A 19,884-nucleotide genomic window follows, 5' to 3' on the forward strand; every position below is an offset into this window, starting at 1 on the left:
TAAAATGACAAACATAAAAATCAGCACAAGAGAAATAACTCCACTCGCCTCTCCCTGGCTATTTTCTGCTCCTTTCTCTCCTTCAATTGAACCCCCCCCCCCCCCCCATATCTGAACTCACAGAATTAGGACACCCCAAATCACAGCACTCATGCATACACACAACACCCAGGCACCACATAATGTGACCACATTCCTAGGTCTATTGTTTACTATATTTACAGTATCCAGCTTTATAGGGTTTACAAATGTAGCGCTACCCCAGTGGGAGCTGCTTTATCACACATTCCAACTTTTTGAGATGGGAACGAAGGACACCTATTAGCATAAGTATGTAGGCATAGGACACACCCACCTGTCGTGCCCCCCTGAAGGGGGAATTAGACAAAAAAAGGGGTTGTAAAGGTACAATTTTTTTTCCTACATTGCTTCCTTTACCTTAGTGCAGTCCTCCTTCACTTACCTCATCCTTCAATTTTGCTTTTAAATGTCCTTATTTCTTCACTTCCTGTTCTTCTGTCTGTAATTACCGTAATGCAAGGCTTTCTCCCTGGTGTGGAGTGTTGTGCTCGCCCCGTCCCTTGGACTTCAGGAGAGGCAGGACGCTCTCTACGTTGCAGATAGAGAAAGGAGCTGTGTGTTAGTGGGTGTCCTGACTCTCCTGTAGTCCAAGGGAGGGGGCGAGCATGACACTCCACACCAGGGAGAAAGCCTTGCATTACTGTGTGGAGTTACAGACAGAAATACAGGAAGTGAGGATTTCTCAGAAGAAATAAGGACATTTAAAAGCAAAATGGAAGGATGAGGTAAGTGAAAGAGGATTGAAGTAGGGTAAAGGAAGCTATTTAGGGAAAATCATTTTTTACCTTTAAACCCACTGGTGCTTTTGCTTTACCACTACTATTTCTTTATATTGGCTTTGGAATTTTACAAATGCAACAGTGTAGAAATTAGATGAAAGGTTTAGCACTGGGAAACACTTTATGAAAGATAAATAGTGCATTATATATACAACTATAATAGATCAGACCAAAATGAGGGACAAATGAGGAGGAATGAGGGACAGAGGGACAACCACTTTAAGCAAATGCACTGCTACTGGGGGCAGAAATATAGATACACTACACACAACTAAGGTTCAGTATAAAAAAACAAACATCAGACTGGTTAGTGGTAAATGAACCCAATATATTGTCACAGGTTGCAGTAAATAGCAGTATGCACATAAATGAATAAGTAAAGGATTAGGCCAGCCAAAGTTCACTAGACAAAATATTCACTCGGCTATAACAGCATAGAATGGAGTGCCATGCATCTAAATTAACGTAAACCTGGTAATCCACAAAATCAGCAATAGGTAATGGCATTTGATAACAGTAATAGCAATGATAATCAATAATGTGATAACTCCTCTGTAAGAAGTAGGCTATATTCACTTTACATTGAACTCTACTGTATATGAATGGCAGTGATGACATTTAAAACTCCCCAAAGATGTACCTCTTATGCCCCGTACACATGATCGGATTTTCCGTCGGAAAAACCTTGGATGGCTTTTCAGACAGAATTCCGCTCAAGCTTGGCTTGCATACACACGGTCACACAAAAGTTCTCTGTACTTTTGTCCGTCAAGAATGCGGTGACTTACAACACTATGACGAGCCGAGAAAATGAAGTTCAATGCTTCCGAGCATGCGTTGAATTGTCTCCGAGCATGCGTCTGAATTTTGCCAGTCGGAATTTCTACAGACGATCAGATTTTCCGATAGGAATTTTTTACGTCAGAAAATTTGAGAACCAGCTCTCAATCTTTTGCTGGTGTAAATTCCGACAGCAAAAGTCCGATGAAGCATACACACGGTCGGAATTTCCATTCAAAAGCTCACATCGGACTTTTGCTGGCAGAATTGAGCAGTCTTTAGCCCTGGTTCTTCAGCCAGCTAGCATTGGGGCCCAATCTTTATGGTGGTTCACATGGGTACATTCCCAGTAAAGTCTGCATTCAGTAAATAATGCTGCTAGTTAGATGGCCAGTCCCTATGTTCTCAGCAACAACAGCACCAACAACCATGGTATTCAGCCTGTGAAAAATACAGCTCTCTCTTTATACCCAGCTCACATTGGGAATTACAGTCCAATCATGCATAGACTGGCATAGTAAAGTTTCTTTCCAAACTTCATCTCCCGTGATTCAATGCTGCCAACCATCAAGTCTCTTGAGCTCGCTCTGCTTAGTGTAAACCTATTCAGCTGACGTCTATTGGGAGCACTACAGTAGACCATCCTAAATCCTTCTCCATCTCTTGCCAAGCGCCTGGCTACAGAAAGTATTTGCAATTCTAAGTGATATCTTGGTTACCTAGTGTATTCAGCTACAAATAGACTTATCAATGTTATGTGTTAGTTAAGAGTAGAGTAGAGTGATTGTCTGTTCCTAGTAATTAGGAGCAGCGATCGGTCTCCTCCCCCAGTCAGTCCCATCCCCCCACAGTTAGAACACACACTGAGGGAACACATTTAACCCATTGATCGCCCCTAGTGTTAACCCCTTCCCTGTCAGTGACATTTATAAAGTAATCAGTGGCTATTTTTAGCTCTGATCGCTGTATAAATGTCAATGGTCCGAATAAAGTGACAAAAGTGTCCAATCTGTCTGCCGTAAAATCACAGATCGAACCATTACTAGTAAAAAGAATAATAATAAAAATGCCATAAATCTATCCCTTATTTTGTAGACGCTATGGCCCAGATTCACAAAGCACTTACGCCGACGTATAACAAGTTACGCCAACGTAAGTGCAAATGTGCGCCATCGTATCTGTGCGCAAGACCCACAAACAGAGATGCGCCTAAAACCAGGCTACACCCCGCCGACGTATCTTGCTTACGCCGGCGTAGAGTGGGCGCACATTTAGGCTGGGAGCATGGTGCCGCTCCCATTGATTAGTCATTCAAACATGCAAATGAGGGAAATACAGCGATTCACGAACCTGCGTGCGCCCGACGCAGGCTACGAGAGGTGCGCGTAAGTTGTACGTCCGGCGTAAACTTAAGCCCCATAAAGGAGGTGTAACCCAGCAGCAGACATGCAAAGGTCTGCACCAGGGAACACAAGCCGGTGTATTTTACGTTGGACGTGTGTCTGGCTGGGCGTAGGTTACGTTCATGGCGTACGCAGTGATCCGGCGTATCTTAGGCAGTTGTTCCGACGTGGTTGTGAGCATGTGCAGGGGGATGCGTCCACGTCACGGCGCATGCGCAGTTCGTTAAACGTACTTGTCTGGCTCTCAAACCATCATTTGCATGGGGTCACGCCTCATTTGCATGGGTCAAGCCCACTTCCACCTACGCCGGCCTGTGCCTTTGAAACCTACGCCACGCCGACGCAGCGGCTTCCTGAATCCCATGCTTGCCTCTCTGCGCTGCGTCGGCATGGCGTATGGCGTTTGTGTTACGGCGGCGTAATGTGCACCCAACTCTCTGTGAATCTGGGCCTATAACTTTTGTGCAAACCAATCAATATACGCTTATTGCGTTTTTTTTTTTTTACCAAAAATATGTAGAAGAATACATATCGGCCTAAACTGATGAGGAAATTTTTTTTGTTTTTGTTTTTTTTTGGGAAATTTTAATTATAGCAGAAAGTAAAAAATATTGTGTTTTTTTCAAAAACCGCAGAGGTGATCAAATACCACCAAAACAAAGCTCTATTTGTGGGAAAAAAAGGACATACATTTTGTTTGGGTACAGCGTGAAATTGTCAGTTAAAGCGACGCAGTGCCGCATCGCAAAAAGTGGCCTGGTCAGGAAGTAGGGTAAAACCTTTCTGGGGCTGAAGTGGTTAAGATCATTCATATTAAAGCAGATGTTCACACAAAAAGTGGGGACCCTCCCCCCCTCCGGTGTTACATGTAGCACCTTTCAAGGGGGGTGCAGATACCTGTAAAAAAAAGGTATTTGCACCACTTCCGGGTTCGGAGTCCGCCCCTTCGCGTTACCCACCCCCGCTGTCTTCTGGGAAACACTATTCCCAGGAGAGAGCAGGGACCAGTGATGGCGCGCAGCGCAGTAGGGAACCGGGCAGTGAAGCCGCAAGGCTTCACTTCCTGATTCCCTCACCGAGGGTGGCGGCTGAAGCATCCGAGGACCGAGCGATTGCTCAGCCTCGTTTGCTGACATCGCGGGCGCGCTGGACAGGTAAGTGTCCATTTTTTAAAAGTCAGCAGCTGCAGTATTTGTAGCTGCTGGCTTTTAAAAAAAAAAAAAAAAACGTGTGGACCTCCGCTTTAACATCATTGTAATTACAGGCAGCAGGACTCTGCATTCTGAACTTTCCCACTAGATGGAGCTGCATCGGTCCCACCCAGTCCTGGCTTTGACCAGAGGAGATAGAAGTGTATGGCAGGTAGGAAAGGCAGAAGGGTAGTTGAAATTTGGCGATCGGTGCATTGACCCACCTGAGAGCCAGTGTGAGAAAATGTGGCACCAGATGGCTGTGGTGTAAATTGAGTTTCCACTGCTTCACCTTTACCCTAATGTAAGCCTTGTCAGCACAGGGACAGAATCATGAGTGTCCAACCTCACTACTAAGGAGCAAGCCCAATGGGGTCAGGAATGATCAAACCACTGCATAGCTCCATTCAGGTATTGAGCCACTACTGTACAGAATTTAGGAGCAGATAGGGGCACAGAGAAGAGAGACTTGTGCATTGTGGACTCTATTCCTTAGTGTGTATAGACCCAGGGCAGCCATCACAAATTTTGGGGCCCCTTACACAGCTTTAGGCAGGGCCCCCCTGGGGACCATCGGGCCTCTTACAGGTGTAATGAATTTTTTTTTAAAATAAAGTAAAACGGGAGGGGGGCCAGCCCGGGCTTGTAAGGGGCCCTGGGGACCATCAGGCCCCTTACAGGTGTAATGCAAAAAAAAATTGAAAAAAAATGGGAGGGGGCCAGTCGGGCCCCTGGCGACCATCGGGCCCCTTACAGGTGTAATGCAAAAAAAATTGAAAAAAATGGGAGGGGGCCAGACGGGCCCCTGGGGACTATTGGGCCCCTTACAGGTGTAATGCCTGTACCCCCCTGATGGCAGCCCTGCTGTCACCACTGAGACACTTGTAAAGAAAGCTATAAAAATAAAGGATATATACCAGTAGTTACCTTTCTGGTGGCATGTGTATTAAAATCACAGGTGGCATGCTCTGTGATTGCCAAGTCCTTCGAACTCAGCTGATCACAAATCGATGTAAAGGGCCAATCACAGAAGCCCTTTACTAGGTGATCAGCTGTCAGCAAATGACAGCTGATCACAGGATGTAAACACAAGCTTCTTATCAGAAGAAAGAAGATAACCAGCTTATGTTAAAGGGACATCGGCACTGATAATCAGGACACTGGTGGTGTCCTGACTCCTGATTATCAGGGCAGTCCCACCTGTTCTGCCAATTAGTGCCCACCAGTGTTGCCAATCAGTGCTGCCTATCAGTGTCCTTCCGTGCAACCTCATCACCTATCAGTGCCCATCAGTGCTGCCTATCAGTGTCCTTCCGTGCAACCTCATCACCTATCAGTGCCCATCAGTGCTGCCTATCAGTGTCCTTCCATGCAGCCTCATCACCTTAACAGTGCTGCCTATCAGTGCCTTTCCATGCAGCCTCATCACCTATCAGTGCCCATCAGTGCTGCCTATCAGTGTCCTGGGTAATGGGCACAGTGGCTGCGTTTGGCATGGCACAGTGGCGACAATGGCATGGCACAGTGCCAACAATGACATGGCACAGTGACTGCGTTTGGCATGGCACAGTGCCGACAATTGATGGGCACAGTGGCGACAATGGCATGGCACAGTGGCGACAATTGATGGGCACAGTGGCGTCAATGGCATGGCACAGTGGCTACGTTTGGCATGGCACAGTGGCGACAATTGATGGCACAGTGGCAACAATTGATGGCACAGTGGCTGCGTTTGGCATGGCACAGTGGCGACAATTGATGGCACAGTAACTGCGTTTGATGGCATGGCACAGTGGTGACAATTGATGGCACAGTAACTGCGTTTGATGGCATGGCACAGTGGTGACAATTTACCCTAAGACCCCTTTCACACTGAGGCGCTTGAAAACTGCCTATAAAACGGCGAGTGCTTTTGCTGTGCTTTTCAGGCGCTCTTTATTGAAGGTCACGTGACTCACAAAACTGCTGCAAGAACCATTTTGAGGCGCTTCCCATTCATTTCAATGTGTGAAAGCATCCATTGATTTTAGTGGGAAGCAGTTTTTTTCGTGAGCTTTTCAGGCGCTTTTTCTAACGCAAAAGTGATTTGAAAAACTCCTCAGTGTGGAAGGGGTCCAAGTCCTGCTAGATGACTTCAGTCCGGCCCCTTTTGCAGGTATAGCTATATACAACAAATACAAATAAGTGCCTCTACCGTTTAACTGCTTCTGGACCGCCCACCACACATTTACTGCGGCAGGGCGGCCCGGCTGCGTTGTACATTGTTTCCGACTTGGGGGCTAAAGCGCATGCATGCGCCACCAGTGACCCGCACCCACTGTTATTGGACACAGCAGGAACCAATCAGCTGCAATAGCTGCCGATTGTTCACTGGACAGGGCAGAATGGCGGTCTGTCGCCGTAAACAAGGTAGTCCGGTGTTCTGTCAGAGAGGCTAGGTTCACACTGGGCTGCGCGAGTGAAGCCGTGGGAGCGCGCCCGCAAGGACTGCGCACAATGCGAGCTCTCACATGAATGTGTGGAGTTCTTGCGGGGAGAACCAGAGACAGCCGCTGAGGGACCCCAGAAGACGTGGATCTGGTCACCAGTCATCTCTATGCTTTCTATCCGGGGCTGGGCGATTTTTTCTCAAGGCACCGGATGGCACGGGAGAGCCCGGAGAAGCACCGGATGGCAGCGGGAGAGGGGGGATGTCCCCTCCCGCCGCCTATAAGAACGATCAAGCGGCAGAACAGCCGCTATGATCATTCTTATGGTGCGCGGGATCGCCCCCGGAACACAATGATATCTGAATGATGCCTCTGGCTGCAGGCATCATTCAAATATCACCGCACAAAGTCCAGGACGTCATATGACGCCCACCCGGGATGGGAGATCCCCTTTGTGGACGTCATGTGACTATGTGAGGTATTGAAGTGGTTAACCTCTTCCCTGCCAGTGTCATTTATACAGTGACAGTGCATTTTTTTTAGCACTAATCACGGTATTAGTGTCACTGGTCCCCAAAAAGCGTCACTTAGTGTCCAATTTGTCCACCGCAATGTCGCAGTCCTGCTAAAAATCGCTGATCACTGCCATTACTAGTAAAAAAATAAAAATGCCATAAAAATATCCCATAGTTTGTAGATGCTAGAACTTTTAGCATTCTCACTTTTTCTTCCTGTTTGGTTAATGTCGCCACCGCATTGTTTACCTCATCGGTCTGCTTGATTTACTTTGCAAATAAAACTTTTTTTATAAAAGAAAAGGAATTGTCACTTCTTTTGCTGCATTCTTGTTCCAGCAATCCCCTTATTATTACTACTGACAGCAATAGCAGCCCTCAGTTATCACTCAGGACAGGGGAAGTTTGGGGAACTAGAAAAATACTGGAGATAAGCCAGTAACAGCCACATTCCACCCCTCAACTTTGGCAGGTAGGTGTAGTGCTGTATAGGTAGGTGTGGCGTGGGTAGGTGTAGTGTAGGTAGGTGTAGTGTAGGTAGGTAGGTGTAGTGTGGGTAGGTGTAGTGTAGGTAGGTGGGTAGGTGTAGTGTGGGTAGGGTAGGTAGGTGTAGCGTGGGTAGGTGTAGTGTAGGTAGGTAGGTGGGTAGGTAGGTGTAGTGTGGGTAGGTGTAGGTAGGTAGGTGTAGTGTGTAGAGTGTAGGTAGGTGTAGTGTGAGTAGGTGTAGTTTTGGTAGGTGTAGTGTAGGTAGTTAGGTGTAGTGTGGGTAGGTGTAGTGTAGTGTAGGTAGGTAGGTGTAGTGTGGGTAGGTGTAGTGTGGGTAGGTGTAGTGTGGGTAGGTGTAGTTTTGGTAGGTGTAGTGTAGGTAGGTAGGTGTAGTGTGGGTAGGTGTAGTGTAGTGTAGGTAGGTAGGTGTAGTGTGGGTAGGTGTAGTGTGGGTAGGTGTAGTGTGGGTAGGTGTAGTGTAGCTAGGTGTAGTGTGTAGGTAGGCGTGGCGTAGAGTGTAGGTAGGTGTAGTGTAGTGTAGGTAGGTAGGTGTAGTGTGGGTAGGTGTAGTGTAGCTAGGTGTAGTGTGTAGGTAGGCGTGGTGTTGAGTGTAGGTAGGTGTAGTGTAGTGTAGGTAGGTAGGTGTAGTGTGGGTAGGTGTAGTGTAGCTAGGTGTAGTGTGTAGGTAGGCGTGGTGTAGTGTAGAGTGTAGGTAGGTGTAGTGTGGGTAGGTGTAGTGTAGCTAGGTGTAGTGTGTAGGTAGGCGTGGTGTTGAGTGTAGGTAGGTGTAGTGTAGTGTAGGTAGGTAGGTGTAGTGTGGGTAGGTGTAGTGTAGCTAGGTGTAGTGTGTAGGTAGGCGTGGTGTAGTGTAGAGTGTAGGTAGGTGTAGTGTGGGTAGGTGTAGTGTGGGTAGGTGTAGTGTGTAGGTAGGCGTAGTGTAGTGTAGAATGTAGGTAGGTGTAGTGTAGTGTGGGTAGGTGTAGTGTAGGTAGGTGTAGTGTAGGTAGGTGTAGTGTGTAGGTAGGCGTGGTGTAGTGTAGGTAGGTGTAGAGTGTAGGTAGGCGTAGTGTAGGTAGGTGTAGTGTAGAGTGTAGGTAGGTGTAGTGTTGTGGTAGGTAGGTGTACTGTGGTGTAGGTAGGTAGGTGTAGTGTAGAGTGTAGGTAGGCGTAGTGTATGTAGGTAGGTAGGTGTAGAGTGTAGGTAGACGTAGTGTGGGCAGCCCCTCCTCCTCTAGTCAGCCATCTCCACTCATCTCGGCTCATCAATCCCGCGACGTGAACGTAAGGGGGCGTGTCAATCAAAGCAGCCAGCTAATACGGTAGGAGATGAGAGATGTTCCTGCGCATGTGCAGATTACCCAGCTGTCACTGCCTCCTTAGAGCGTTGTACTGGTGGCTGTAGTCCGGGTAACTATGTCATGAAGTCGGGGTGACAGCTGATGGTGGCTCTCGTGTTGAAGTCGGGATGATCCAGGTGAGAGATGATGGGGGAGGGGTGTGTTTCCCCATGATAGGGATCAGTGTGTATCTGGCTGAGATCGGGGCATGCGGTGTGCGATCTCCTAGTGATCGGCGATCTCTCTGCACCCTGACACTCATTTCCCCCCATCCTAGTACAACCTGAACCTGGACATGTCTGATGGGACCCTCCATGGCTGGAAACTCATTTCTACACCCTGTCAGGTCACATTCTGTGTGTGTGTGTTATGTATAGATATATCTCTCCATCTAACACACAATGTGTCTCTATTAGCATGGCTAGAGCAGTGAAGGGTTAAATCTCCGGCCAGGTTTTATCACTGATGGGTCATTAGTGATTCTTTATATTGACACATATGATCGGGGAGATCACACACACACACACAATCACACACATCGGGGAGATCACACTACACACACACACATCGGGGAGATCACACTACACACACATCGGGGAGATCACACTACACACACACACACATCGGGGAGATCACATTACACACACACACACACACACACACACACACACACACACAGTGATCTGGGAGATCACACTACACACACAGTGATCTGGGAGATCACACTACACACACAGTGATCTGGGAGATCACACTACACACACAGTGATCTGGGAGATCACACTACACACACAGTGATCTGGGAGATCACACTACACACACAGTGATCGGGGAGATCACACACACACACAGTGATCGGGGAGATCACACACACACACACACACACACACACACACACACACACACAGTGATCGGGGAGATCACACACACTACACACACACACAGTGATCGGGGAGATCACACACACACACACACACACACACACACACACACACGCACACACACACACAGTGATCGGGGAGATCACACACACACAGATACATATTCCCCCAATACAATAATACATCCACAGTACAATGTAGTGGGTAACTCCCTCACCTGGCAGCAACAATGTCACAGGTTCAAACCTGGACCCGGACCAGATTCCATCTCCTCTGCCTGGAGTTTGCATGGTTCTCCCTGTGTCTGCGTGGGTTTACTCCGGTTTCCTCCCACACTCCGAGAAAAATGTGCGCAGAGAAGTGGATTTGACGTGGTATAAATACACGGTTAAAACATAATAAACACAGTGCATACACTTTTTGCCCAAAAAATACCCCAAATCACACTTTTTGCTCCAAATTTCACTTTCTGCTAAAAATTGCCCCAAATCACACTTGTGAAAGGCGCAATTTTGATGGGGCAATAGGGTGGGGGCAGTTTTTGATGGGGGGCAATTTTTCATGGGGGCAATAGGATGGGGGCAGTTTTTGATAGGGCAATAGGATGGGGGGCAGTTTTTGATTGGGGAATAGGATGGGGGCAGTTTTTGGCGGGGGCCGTTTTTGATGGGAAATAGGATGGATGGCAGTTTTTGACGGGGAAATGGGATGGGTGGCAGTTTTTGATTGAGGGGGGGGGGCAATATGATGGTGGTAATATGATGTAGGCTTTTGATGGGGCAGTTTTGATGGTAGACCTTTTTATGGGGCAGCTCCTGCAAAAGGTAATTACTTTTAAAAACATGCTGATTCTCACTTCTTCAACTTTTTACTTACTTTTTACTTACGGATTTAACCACTTAAGACCCGGACCTTTAGGCAGCTAAAAGACCTGGCCAGTTTTTGCGATTCGGCACTGCGTCGCTTTAACTGACAATTGCGCGGTCGTGGCTCCCAAACAAAATTGGCATTTTTTTTTTTCCCCATAAATAGAGCTTTATTTTGGTGGTATTTAATCACCTCTGCGGTTTTTATTTTTTGCGTTGTAAACAAAAATAGAGCGACAATTTTGAAAAAAATTTATATTTTTTACTTTTTGCTGTAATAAATATCCCCCCCCCCAAAAAATATATATATATATATATATATATATATATATATATATATATATATATATATATATATATATATATATATATATATATATATATATATATATATATATATATATAGTTTTCCTCAGTTTAGGCCGATACGTATTCTTCTTCTTCCTATTTTTGGTAAAAAAAATCGCAATAAGCGTTTATCGATTGGTTTGCGCAAAATTTATAGCGTTTACAAAACAGGGGATAATTTTATTGCATTTTTTTTATACATTTTTATATTTTTTACTACTAATGGCGGCGATCAGCGTTTTTTTTTTTGTTTGTTTTTTTCGTGACTGCGACATTATGGCGGACAATTTTGACACATTTTTGGGACCATTGTCATTTTCACAGCAAAAAATGCATTAAAAATGCATTGTTTACTGTGAAAATGACAATTGCAGTTTGGAAGTTAAACCACAAGGGGGCGCTGATGGGGTTATGTATGACCTCATCTGTGTTTCTAACTGTAGGGGGGTGTGGCTGTAGGTGTGACGTCATTGATTGTGTTTCCCTATAAAAGGGATCACACGATCAATGACGGCGCCACAGTGAAGAACGGGGAAGCTGTGTTTACACACGGCTCTCCCCATTCTAAAGCTCCGTGGGACCGATCGTGGGACTCCAGTGGCGATCGGGTCACGGAGCTTCGGACCGGGTCGCGGCACGCGCCCACGGCTGGGCACTTAGAGGACGTACCTGTACGTGCTTGTGCCCAGCAGTGCCATTCTAATGACGTATATGTGCAGGAGGCGGTCCTTAAGTGGTTAAGCTATTCATCCAGTTGGCTTTAGCAATTCAGCATTCCCACGCATTTTCTGCAGGAAATGCATTTTCTAGTTTCACATTTATTATTATTATAGCCAAATTTACCACCCTAACTCCTCCCACAGCTTTTACAGTACATAGATTGTTCCCGATTGGTGTGCTATTGCTTTGTGGAATGTTTCGCTGAATGGTTCACGAAATATCGTTGTTTTTTTGGCGAAATTGGTCCCATAGGAATGAATGGCGAAATGTGGGAGCTTAAAAATATCAGTGTGAACCCAGCCTCCATGTCATTTAGTAACAATTTTGGGGCCCCTTAAACAGCTTCAGGCATGGGTCTGGCCCCCCTGGAGCAGAGAACCATGGGGAGGGGGGGGGGGGTGCCGCAAATTAAGGTCGGGGGGGGGGGACTTTGGTTGCTGACGAACAATAAAATATAAGGGGGTTGCGATCCCTTAGAGTTCGGGGGGGCTTTGGGTGCTAGCGGAAAAAAAAAAGGAGGGATGCCATCCGGGCACCTTACAGGTGTACTGCCTGTACCCCCCCTGATGGCGGCCCTGAGTGTACTATAGTAGGGTGTGAGGGTCATGATTCCCTGCATCCCCATGCAGGTAGTTCCAACTGACACGAACAAGATTCAGCGGCTGCACAGACACATTGCTGGTTATTTGACATTCATGCCGGTCCCCAAACTCGCACACAGGGATGAGCTCTGGTGTGTTCGCACACTCCACGTGCAGAGCCTGCCAGGAAGTCGGCACGCCGCTGCGCTAATCGCAGGCAGGGAGACATTGTCCCGATGCGCGGCTGCAGAGATCAGGAAATGTCTCCTTGCCTGTGATTGGCACAGTGCCGTGCCGACTTCCTGCACGTGAAGTGTGCGAACACGCCGGAGCTCATCCTTACTCGCACAGTCTGTGTTCAGGGCTGTATACCCGTGTGGATGTCCCATAGAGAGAAGCGGCTGTGTCCATAGTGACATCAATAGGACTGCCTGTATTCAGGGCTGTGGAGTCGGAGTCGGGGGAAATTTTGGGTACCTGGAGTCGGAGTCGGCAAACAATGCACCGACTCCGACTCCTACTAAATTTAGATTGGAATAAAAAAAAAAAAAAAGCAAGTTTAAATGTCCCAATTCACAAAAAGTTATAATTAATGACTTCTCTACTGTAAGAATAAAGACCAATGCATGCAGTGCCTCACGTAACCGCAAAACGAACACGTTAAGTGACCGTGAAGAAGCATGCTTTTCATGTGCTTCACTATATGGCACACAACGCACAATTGGGAGCTGCAATACTTATACTTTCCATAGTGTTGTGTTCTGCTTTTACAGGGAGCGCATGTTAGAGAACCAGTAAGTGTCCAAATAAAAAAATTCCAACAGGAGTTTTATAAAGCACTAAAAGAAGTTGAAAAGTATGATCGCTCATCAAAACTTACTGTTGAAGAAGCCATCCTTGTTTATCCAGAGATCGTTAGTGATGTGGCCAGAATAGTTACTGCAATGCCACCCACCCAAGTCAGTGTCGAAAGATTATTTTCAGCCCTAAAAATAATAAAGTCTGACTTAAAGCGGATGTGCCATGGGAAAAAAATATTAAAAGCCAGCAGCTACAAATACTGCAGCTGCTGACTTTTAATATAAGGACACTTACCTGTCCTGGAGTCCAGCGACGATCGCAGCAGAGGACGAGCGATCGCTCGTCTCTCTGCTGCTCCCCCCCGCCATCCACGCTGAGGGAACCAGGAAGTGAAGCGCTGCGGCTTCACTGCCCGGTTCCCTACGGCGCATGCGCGAGTCGCGCTGCGCCCGCCGATTGGCTCACACGCTGTGTGCTGGGAGCCGAGTGTTCCCAGCACACAACGGGCGACAGACGGGAAGTCAGAAAAACCAGTCTTTTGCCCGTAGCGTGTGGCCGGAAGTGGGTGCAAATACCTGTCTTTAGACAGGTATCTGCACCCCCTCCCCCCTGAAAGGTGTCAAATGTGACACCGGAGGGGGGGAGGGTTCCGATCAGCGGGACTCCACTTTAGGGTGGAGAACCGCTTTAAGAGCTTCTATGAAAGAGGATCTGGCAGAGGCAATTCTCTTCCTTAGAACTCTACATTGAATTGATTTGCATTTGCTAAGCCTATAACTACATTTCAAGATTAATATAAACCATTTCTAGGTTTTACAGATTTTGTTTTTGGTTCATTATAGATAAGTTTTGTTTTTGTTCTAAAACAACCAAATAATGTGGTTTGTATTTTTGAACTGGTAAAGATCCTGTTCCTGATGTTTATGCCTGCTGCTACTATCCAGCCACTTGATTGATTAATACATTTTTTTTTATAAAACTTTGTTTTCATTGTGTTTGTCTTTTGCTTAAACTGTGCAATACAGTAGACTGTTGGCTTTCCAGCCAGTAGTCCTGTGGTAGGTTGCGTTTTTTTCCCTCAAGGAATGTATAAAATACATTCGCATATTAATACAGAGGAGTCGGAGTCGGAAGTACATAAAACTGAGGAGTCAGATACATTTATCTACCGACTCCACAGCCCTGCCTGTATTAGGATACACAGAACACCTGGATGTCCCTGCATGTGATGTACAGCGCCCTGTGTGAATGAGGCCTTTGGTGTGCTGCTGTTTCATCTTCTTATTATTAGATTATTACAGTGCCTCTATTCGCAGTAGTTCAGATGACTGTGCGGCGTGGTTGGATGAGTTGTCGGTTGTCATAGTTCTGACCTTTACCTGAACTTTCATCTCCCGATTCATCGTTTGTTTCATATTCACTAATGTTAAGTGTCAAAATCTTTTTCCTGGATCTGCAGTTGATGTGCTGGCTGTTTTGTAATAAGCTGCCCATAGATGGATCCCTCCTCTCCTTCCCTTTTTTTTTTTTTATATTTATTTTTGATCAGCCAGGGAGGTACAAAAACAAAACAAATTCCCCCATCCACACAATGGAGGAATCTTGTCCTCTGCGCTATTGTATTCTGACAGTGGGGACTTCTCTACTATCAGAATACACTGATCAGCACTGCAACCAACTGGCTGCAGTGCTGATTGGATGAAAACTTTCCAACATTCCTCTTCAAGAGAAGCCGATCATTAGATCAACTTCTCTCTAGTGCCAAAGTCCCCAAACTTTTTGGCATTAGGTACCGGTTTCACGGAAGCCAATTATCCCAGGGACTGGGGAGGGGCTATTCACGGAGTCTGTCCTTAGTTCCCCTTTACATCACAGCCTTCCCCCTTTTTTTACATCGCAGCCCTCTCCCCCCTTTTTTTACATCACAGCCCTCTCCCCCCTTTTTTTACATCACAGCCCTCTCCCCCCCCTTTTTTACATCACAGCCCTCTCCCCCCCTTTTTTACATCACAGCCCCTCCCCCCCCTTTTTTTACATCACAGCCCCTCTCCCCCCCCTTTTTTTACATTACAGCCCTCTCCCCCCCCTTTTACATCACGGCCCTCTCCCCCCCCCCCCTTTTACATCACGGCCCTCTCCCCCCCCCCCCCCCTTTTACATCACGGCCCTTTTTTCTCCCCCCCTTTTACATCACGGCCCTCTTTTCTCCCCCCCCCTTTTACATCACGGCCCTTTTACATCACGGCCCTCTTTTCTCCCCCCGCCTTTTACATCACGGCCCTCTTTTCTCCCCCCCCCTTTTACATCACGGCCCTCTTTTCTCCCCCCCCCCCTTTTACATCACGGCCCTCTTTTCTCCCCCCCCCCTTTTACATCACGGCCCTCTTTTCTCCCCCCCCCCTTTTACATCACGGCCCTCTTTTCTCCCCCCCCCCTTTTACATCACAGCCTTCTTTTCTCCCCCCCCCCTTTTACATCACAGCCTTCTTTTCTCCCCCCCCCTTTTACATCACAGCCTTCTTTTCTCCCCCCCCCTTTTACATCACAGCCCTCTTCCCCCCCCCTTTTACATCACAGCCCCCCCCTCCCTCTTACATCACAGCCCTCACACCCCCCCCTTTTACATCACTGTAAATGGGACTGCTCTGTAATGATTATAGTGCCCCTAGCAATCACAGCCACCCCCCATCATAGTGCTTTTGCAGTCTGCCCTCCCCCAGCAGTGTAGCTGCTGACTTTTAATAAACGGACACTCTCCTGTCCCACGGTCCAGCGATGCCGGCATTACAAGTGTGGGTACCTGGCTGGCCGCGCGCTGCACTCTCTGTGGCCAGGCAATCTTCTGTGACCTATGACATGTCCCAGAAGATTGCAGAGAGGGAGGGGGAGAGGAGGAGTCGCCTAGGGAACGAGGGAAGGAAGTGAGAGCTAGGTACCTGCCCCCCCCTCAAAAAAAAAAAAAAAGAAAAGCTACATGCCAAATGTGGCATGTAATGGGGCAAGGAGTGATTAAAGCGGACATTCCACTTTTGGGTGAAACCCCGCTTTAAGTGGTTAAATTATATGGGTTGTTTTTACAAGGAGATCGTTTAAAATCACTTTAAGACCCCATACACACTATTAGATTTTCTGTAGATTCTTGTCTTCAGATTTACCAAAAACATATAATATGAGGTCAAACCTTAAGGCCCCATACACACGAGAGGATTTATCCGCGGATACGGTCCAGCGGACCGTATCCGCAGATAAATCCTCTCGAGGATTTCAGCAGATTTCTATGCGATGGCGTGTACACACCATCGCATTGAAATCCGCGCCGAAATCCTCTGGCGATGACGTGTCGCCGCGATTATGACGCGGCGACGGGCGCGACGCTGTCATATAAGGAATTCCACGCATGCGTCAAATCATTACGACGCGTGCGGGGAATCCCTTTGGACGGATGGATCCGGTGAGTCTGTACAGACTAAGGCCCCGTACACACGATAGAATCCATCCGCAGATAAATCCCAGCAAATGGGTTTCTGCGGATAGATCCTATGGTGTGTACACGCCAGCGGATCTGTTTCCGCTGAGAAATCTCCTCTGGGATGGATTCCAGCAGATCGGATATTTGCTGTGATGCACAACAAATCCATCTGCTGGAATCCATCCCAACGGATGGATCCGCTCGTCTGTACAGACTCACCGGATCCATCCGTCCAAAGGGATTCCCCGCACGCGTCGTAATGATTTGACGCATGCGTGGAATTCCTTATATGACAGCGTCGCGCCCGTCGCCGCGTCATAATCGCGGCGACGGCGCGACACGTCATCGGCAGAGGATTTCCGCGCGGATTTCAATGCGATGGTGTGTACACTCCATCGCATCGAAATCTGCGGAAATCTTTGAGAGGATTTATCCGTGGAAACGGTCCGCTGGACCGTATCTGCGGATAAATCCTCTCGTGTGTATGGGGCCTTAGAGTTTCAATTTGTATGCAATCAGGCAGGCCATTGCACTACATGGTTTTGGTAAATCTGCAGAAAATCTAATCCTGTGTATGGGACTTAATTCGGGGGGTAAAGAGAAGCTAGAACTCCTCCCCGCCGCCTGTCAAATGCCTTCTTAAAAATGATCCAAACGTGAATTGCTCTTCAGAGGACACCAACAGTGCGAGAGAGCCCTTGGGGACCAGCAGCAGGGAACCCGCAGACAATGGCAGTGACTAGACCTTTGGCCTCTGTTCTTATTTTGCAGAGCATCCAGAGTTCAGTAGTTCCCCTTTTATACTAGAAATGACAAAGTTCTCTGCTTGTGGAAAGGGGAGAATGTGGGGGAAATGTTGCTTCAGTACTAGAGTTTATTGAGCCATTCAGCACATCCGGTCATCCAACAGAACCGGTCACCAGGATAATCATTCCCGACCACATTGTTTTATTTCTCTTTGGGTCGAGAAGCAAAGGTTTCCCCTGCTTTATATGGCTATTTGCATCCCTCATGGAGAGATTTCACCTTTTTTGTCCTGTCTAATGAAGCTGTCAGTTTATTGACCAGTTGTGACCTCACAATCGCTTAAATTGTTGATTGCCTAAAGCAGTGATCCTCTGCCTCAGTTCTCAAGTTCCCCCAACAGGCCATGTTTTGGGAATTTCTCTTATATAAAATAGTTGTCCAAAATACCAAGCTATTAAAGTGGAAGTAAACCCACCTATCCTTTTCAGCCAAGGAAGCTGCCATCTTGGCCTATATTTAATCTTCAACTGCCATGGTGCTGCACATGTGATCAGTTATGACACCAGCCATTGGATGGTTTGACAGTTTGGTTGAGAGCACGACCAATGGGACAGTTAGCAATCCCGGCATGCCGGAAATGCAACTGCTTTTTGAAACTGTTAAATCGATGGGTTTACTTCCGCTTTAACTCTGCTTAAAACACCCGTGCAAGATGAAGGAAAACCTGCAAACATGGCCTGTTGGGGGTATTTGAGGATTGAGGTTGAGAACCCTTGGCCTAAAGTATTGCTTGTTATACCCACTGTAGAACCTAAGGGGTTAATCCTCCATATTGTGTAAAAAGGCTGATCCTGTCTTCGCTGATCTGCCTCTTCTTGCACTGTCCCCAATTCATCTCCTGATGAGACAAAGCCTTTGGAGTCACTCTGCACATGCTCAGTTTGACGTGTATTGCTAGAGAGCTTTTTTTTCTTTTGTGGGGGGTGCATATGATCAGCACAGGGCCAATCAGCACTGTCCAGACAGAGGGTCAGGGGTCCTGGGCAGTCAGAGTAGAAGTAAAACTCCTCCAAGCTTTAACCAGACACTTATAGAAGTCACAAGACTGCTATATACTGCTGATGAGAAAAGGTACTTGGCCGTTTATATTTACTAAAATATTTGCATTTCTGTGTACCGTGGGAGACCAGATATAGTGAATGCAGGGTCCTGGGTTTAGTAACGCATTTTAAGGCCCCTTTCACACGGGGCAGTGAAGGTGCAGTGGCGGTATAGCGCCGCTAAAAATAGCGGCGCTATATCGTCAGAATTGGTGCAATATTAACCCCCGCTAGCGGCCGAAAAAGGGTTAATACCGCCCGCAATGCGCCTCTGCAGAGGCGCATTGCAGGCGGTATTACCGCGGTTTCCCATTGTTTTAAATGGGAAGGAGTGATATACACAGCGCTCCTCTCACCTCTCCAAAGATGCTGCTTGCAGGAGATTTTTTTTTTCTCTTCTGCCAGCGCATCGCCTCAGTGTGAAAGCCCTCGGGCTTTCACATTGAGAATGCTGGGCGGGAGTTTTTCAGGCGGTATTTAGGCGATATTTTTAGCGCTATACCACCTAAAAAACGCCTCAGTGTGAAAGGGGCCTAAATGTAATAACTTGATGCAACTGATCTTTTGTGCTATTCTCGGAGGATGGAAGGTGTCACTAGCGTGCCTCTATAGTGTGCAGTACACAGGTTTTAATAGATTTTTTCCCTGGTCCAATTCCAGGATACATGTTCTATTCTGCCGCTGAGCCAAATTCATGATGATGTGATGTGAGCATACATGCATGTATAAGAAATTAAACTGCTTCAGTCTCCATTATCAACTCCAACAGGAAACCCTTTATTCAAGTTACAGCTTTTATAGCCAAAGTGACATAAGCAAACGTCATCACATATGGGTGCATCTGATTGGTTCATCCACATATGGTGTTCCCTTATTACATCTGTTCTTGACCACGAGGCTTCGCATTCCAGGACATGGGGGCCATTTTCTTTTGCTCGGAGGGAGGAGTAGTGAAGGAAACATCTGTTTCTCATTTATCTGTTAGTCATTTTTGAGTAAGGAATCGTACTGCTGGCTGGTTACAAGACCACTATATAATATATATATATATATATATATATATATATATATATATATATATATATATATATATATATATATATATATATATATATATATATATATATATATATATATATATATATATATATTTACACATCGCAACATGAAAGAAATTAATAATAAAGAAGAACAATATGAGTGGTTAGAAGAGAGAGAGAGAACATAAACACAAAATAATCAACTCCATCACAAGGTCTCTAGGGGGAAGGGGGCCCGCTGTGCTTTCACTGGGGATTTGACTCTGGAAGCGCTCTTTGTTGTGATGCAGTCCGGTGATCTGCAGCTGTACCTGTCACTTGCGCTTACAGC

At 46.7% G+C, this 19,884-nt stretch overlaps 1 protein-coding gene across 2 annotated transcripts in view; it reads left to right on the forward strand.

Annotated features, from left to right (window-relative positions):
- The first annotated feature begins 8,987 nt into the window (after positions 1 to 8,987).
- Positions 8,988 to 19,884, forward strand: part of TMEM243 (transmembrane protein 243) — a 47,314-nt gene continuing 36,417 nt past the window's right edge. Inside the window, exon 1 of one of the 2 annotated variants that reach the window (XM_040343428.1) lies at positions 8,988 to 9,137. The gene's annotated coding sequence lies outside the window, so the exon portion shown is untranslated. The remainder of the gene's footprint in view (positions 9,138 to 19,884) is intronic. The other variant, XM_040343427.1, reaches the window with a different exon arrangement.

Source organism: Rana temporaria, chromosome 3, assembly GCF_905171775.1.
Source record: "Rana temporaria chromosome 3, aRanTem1.1, whole genome shotgun sequence".
In the NCBI taxonomy this organism is placed as follows: domain Eukaryota; kingdom Metazoa; phylum Chordata; class Amphibia; order Anura; family Ranidae; genus Rana; species Rana temporaria.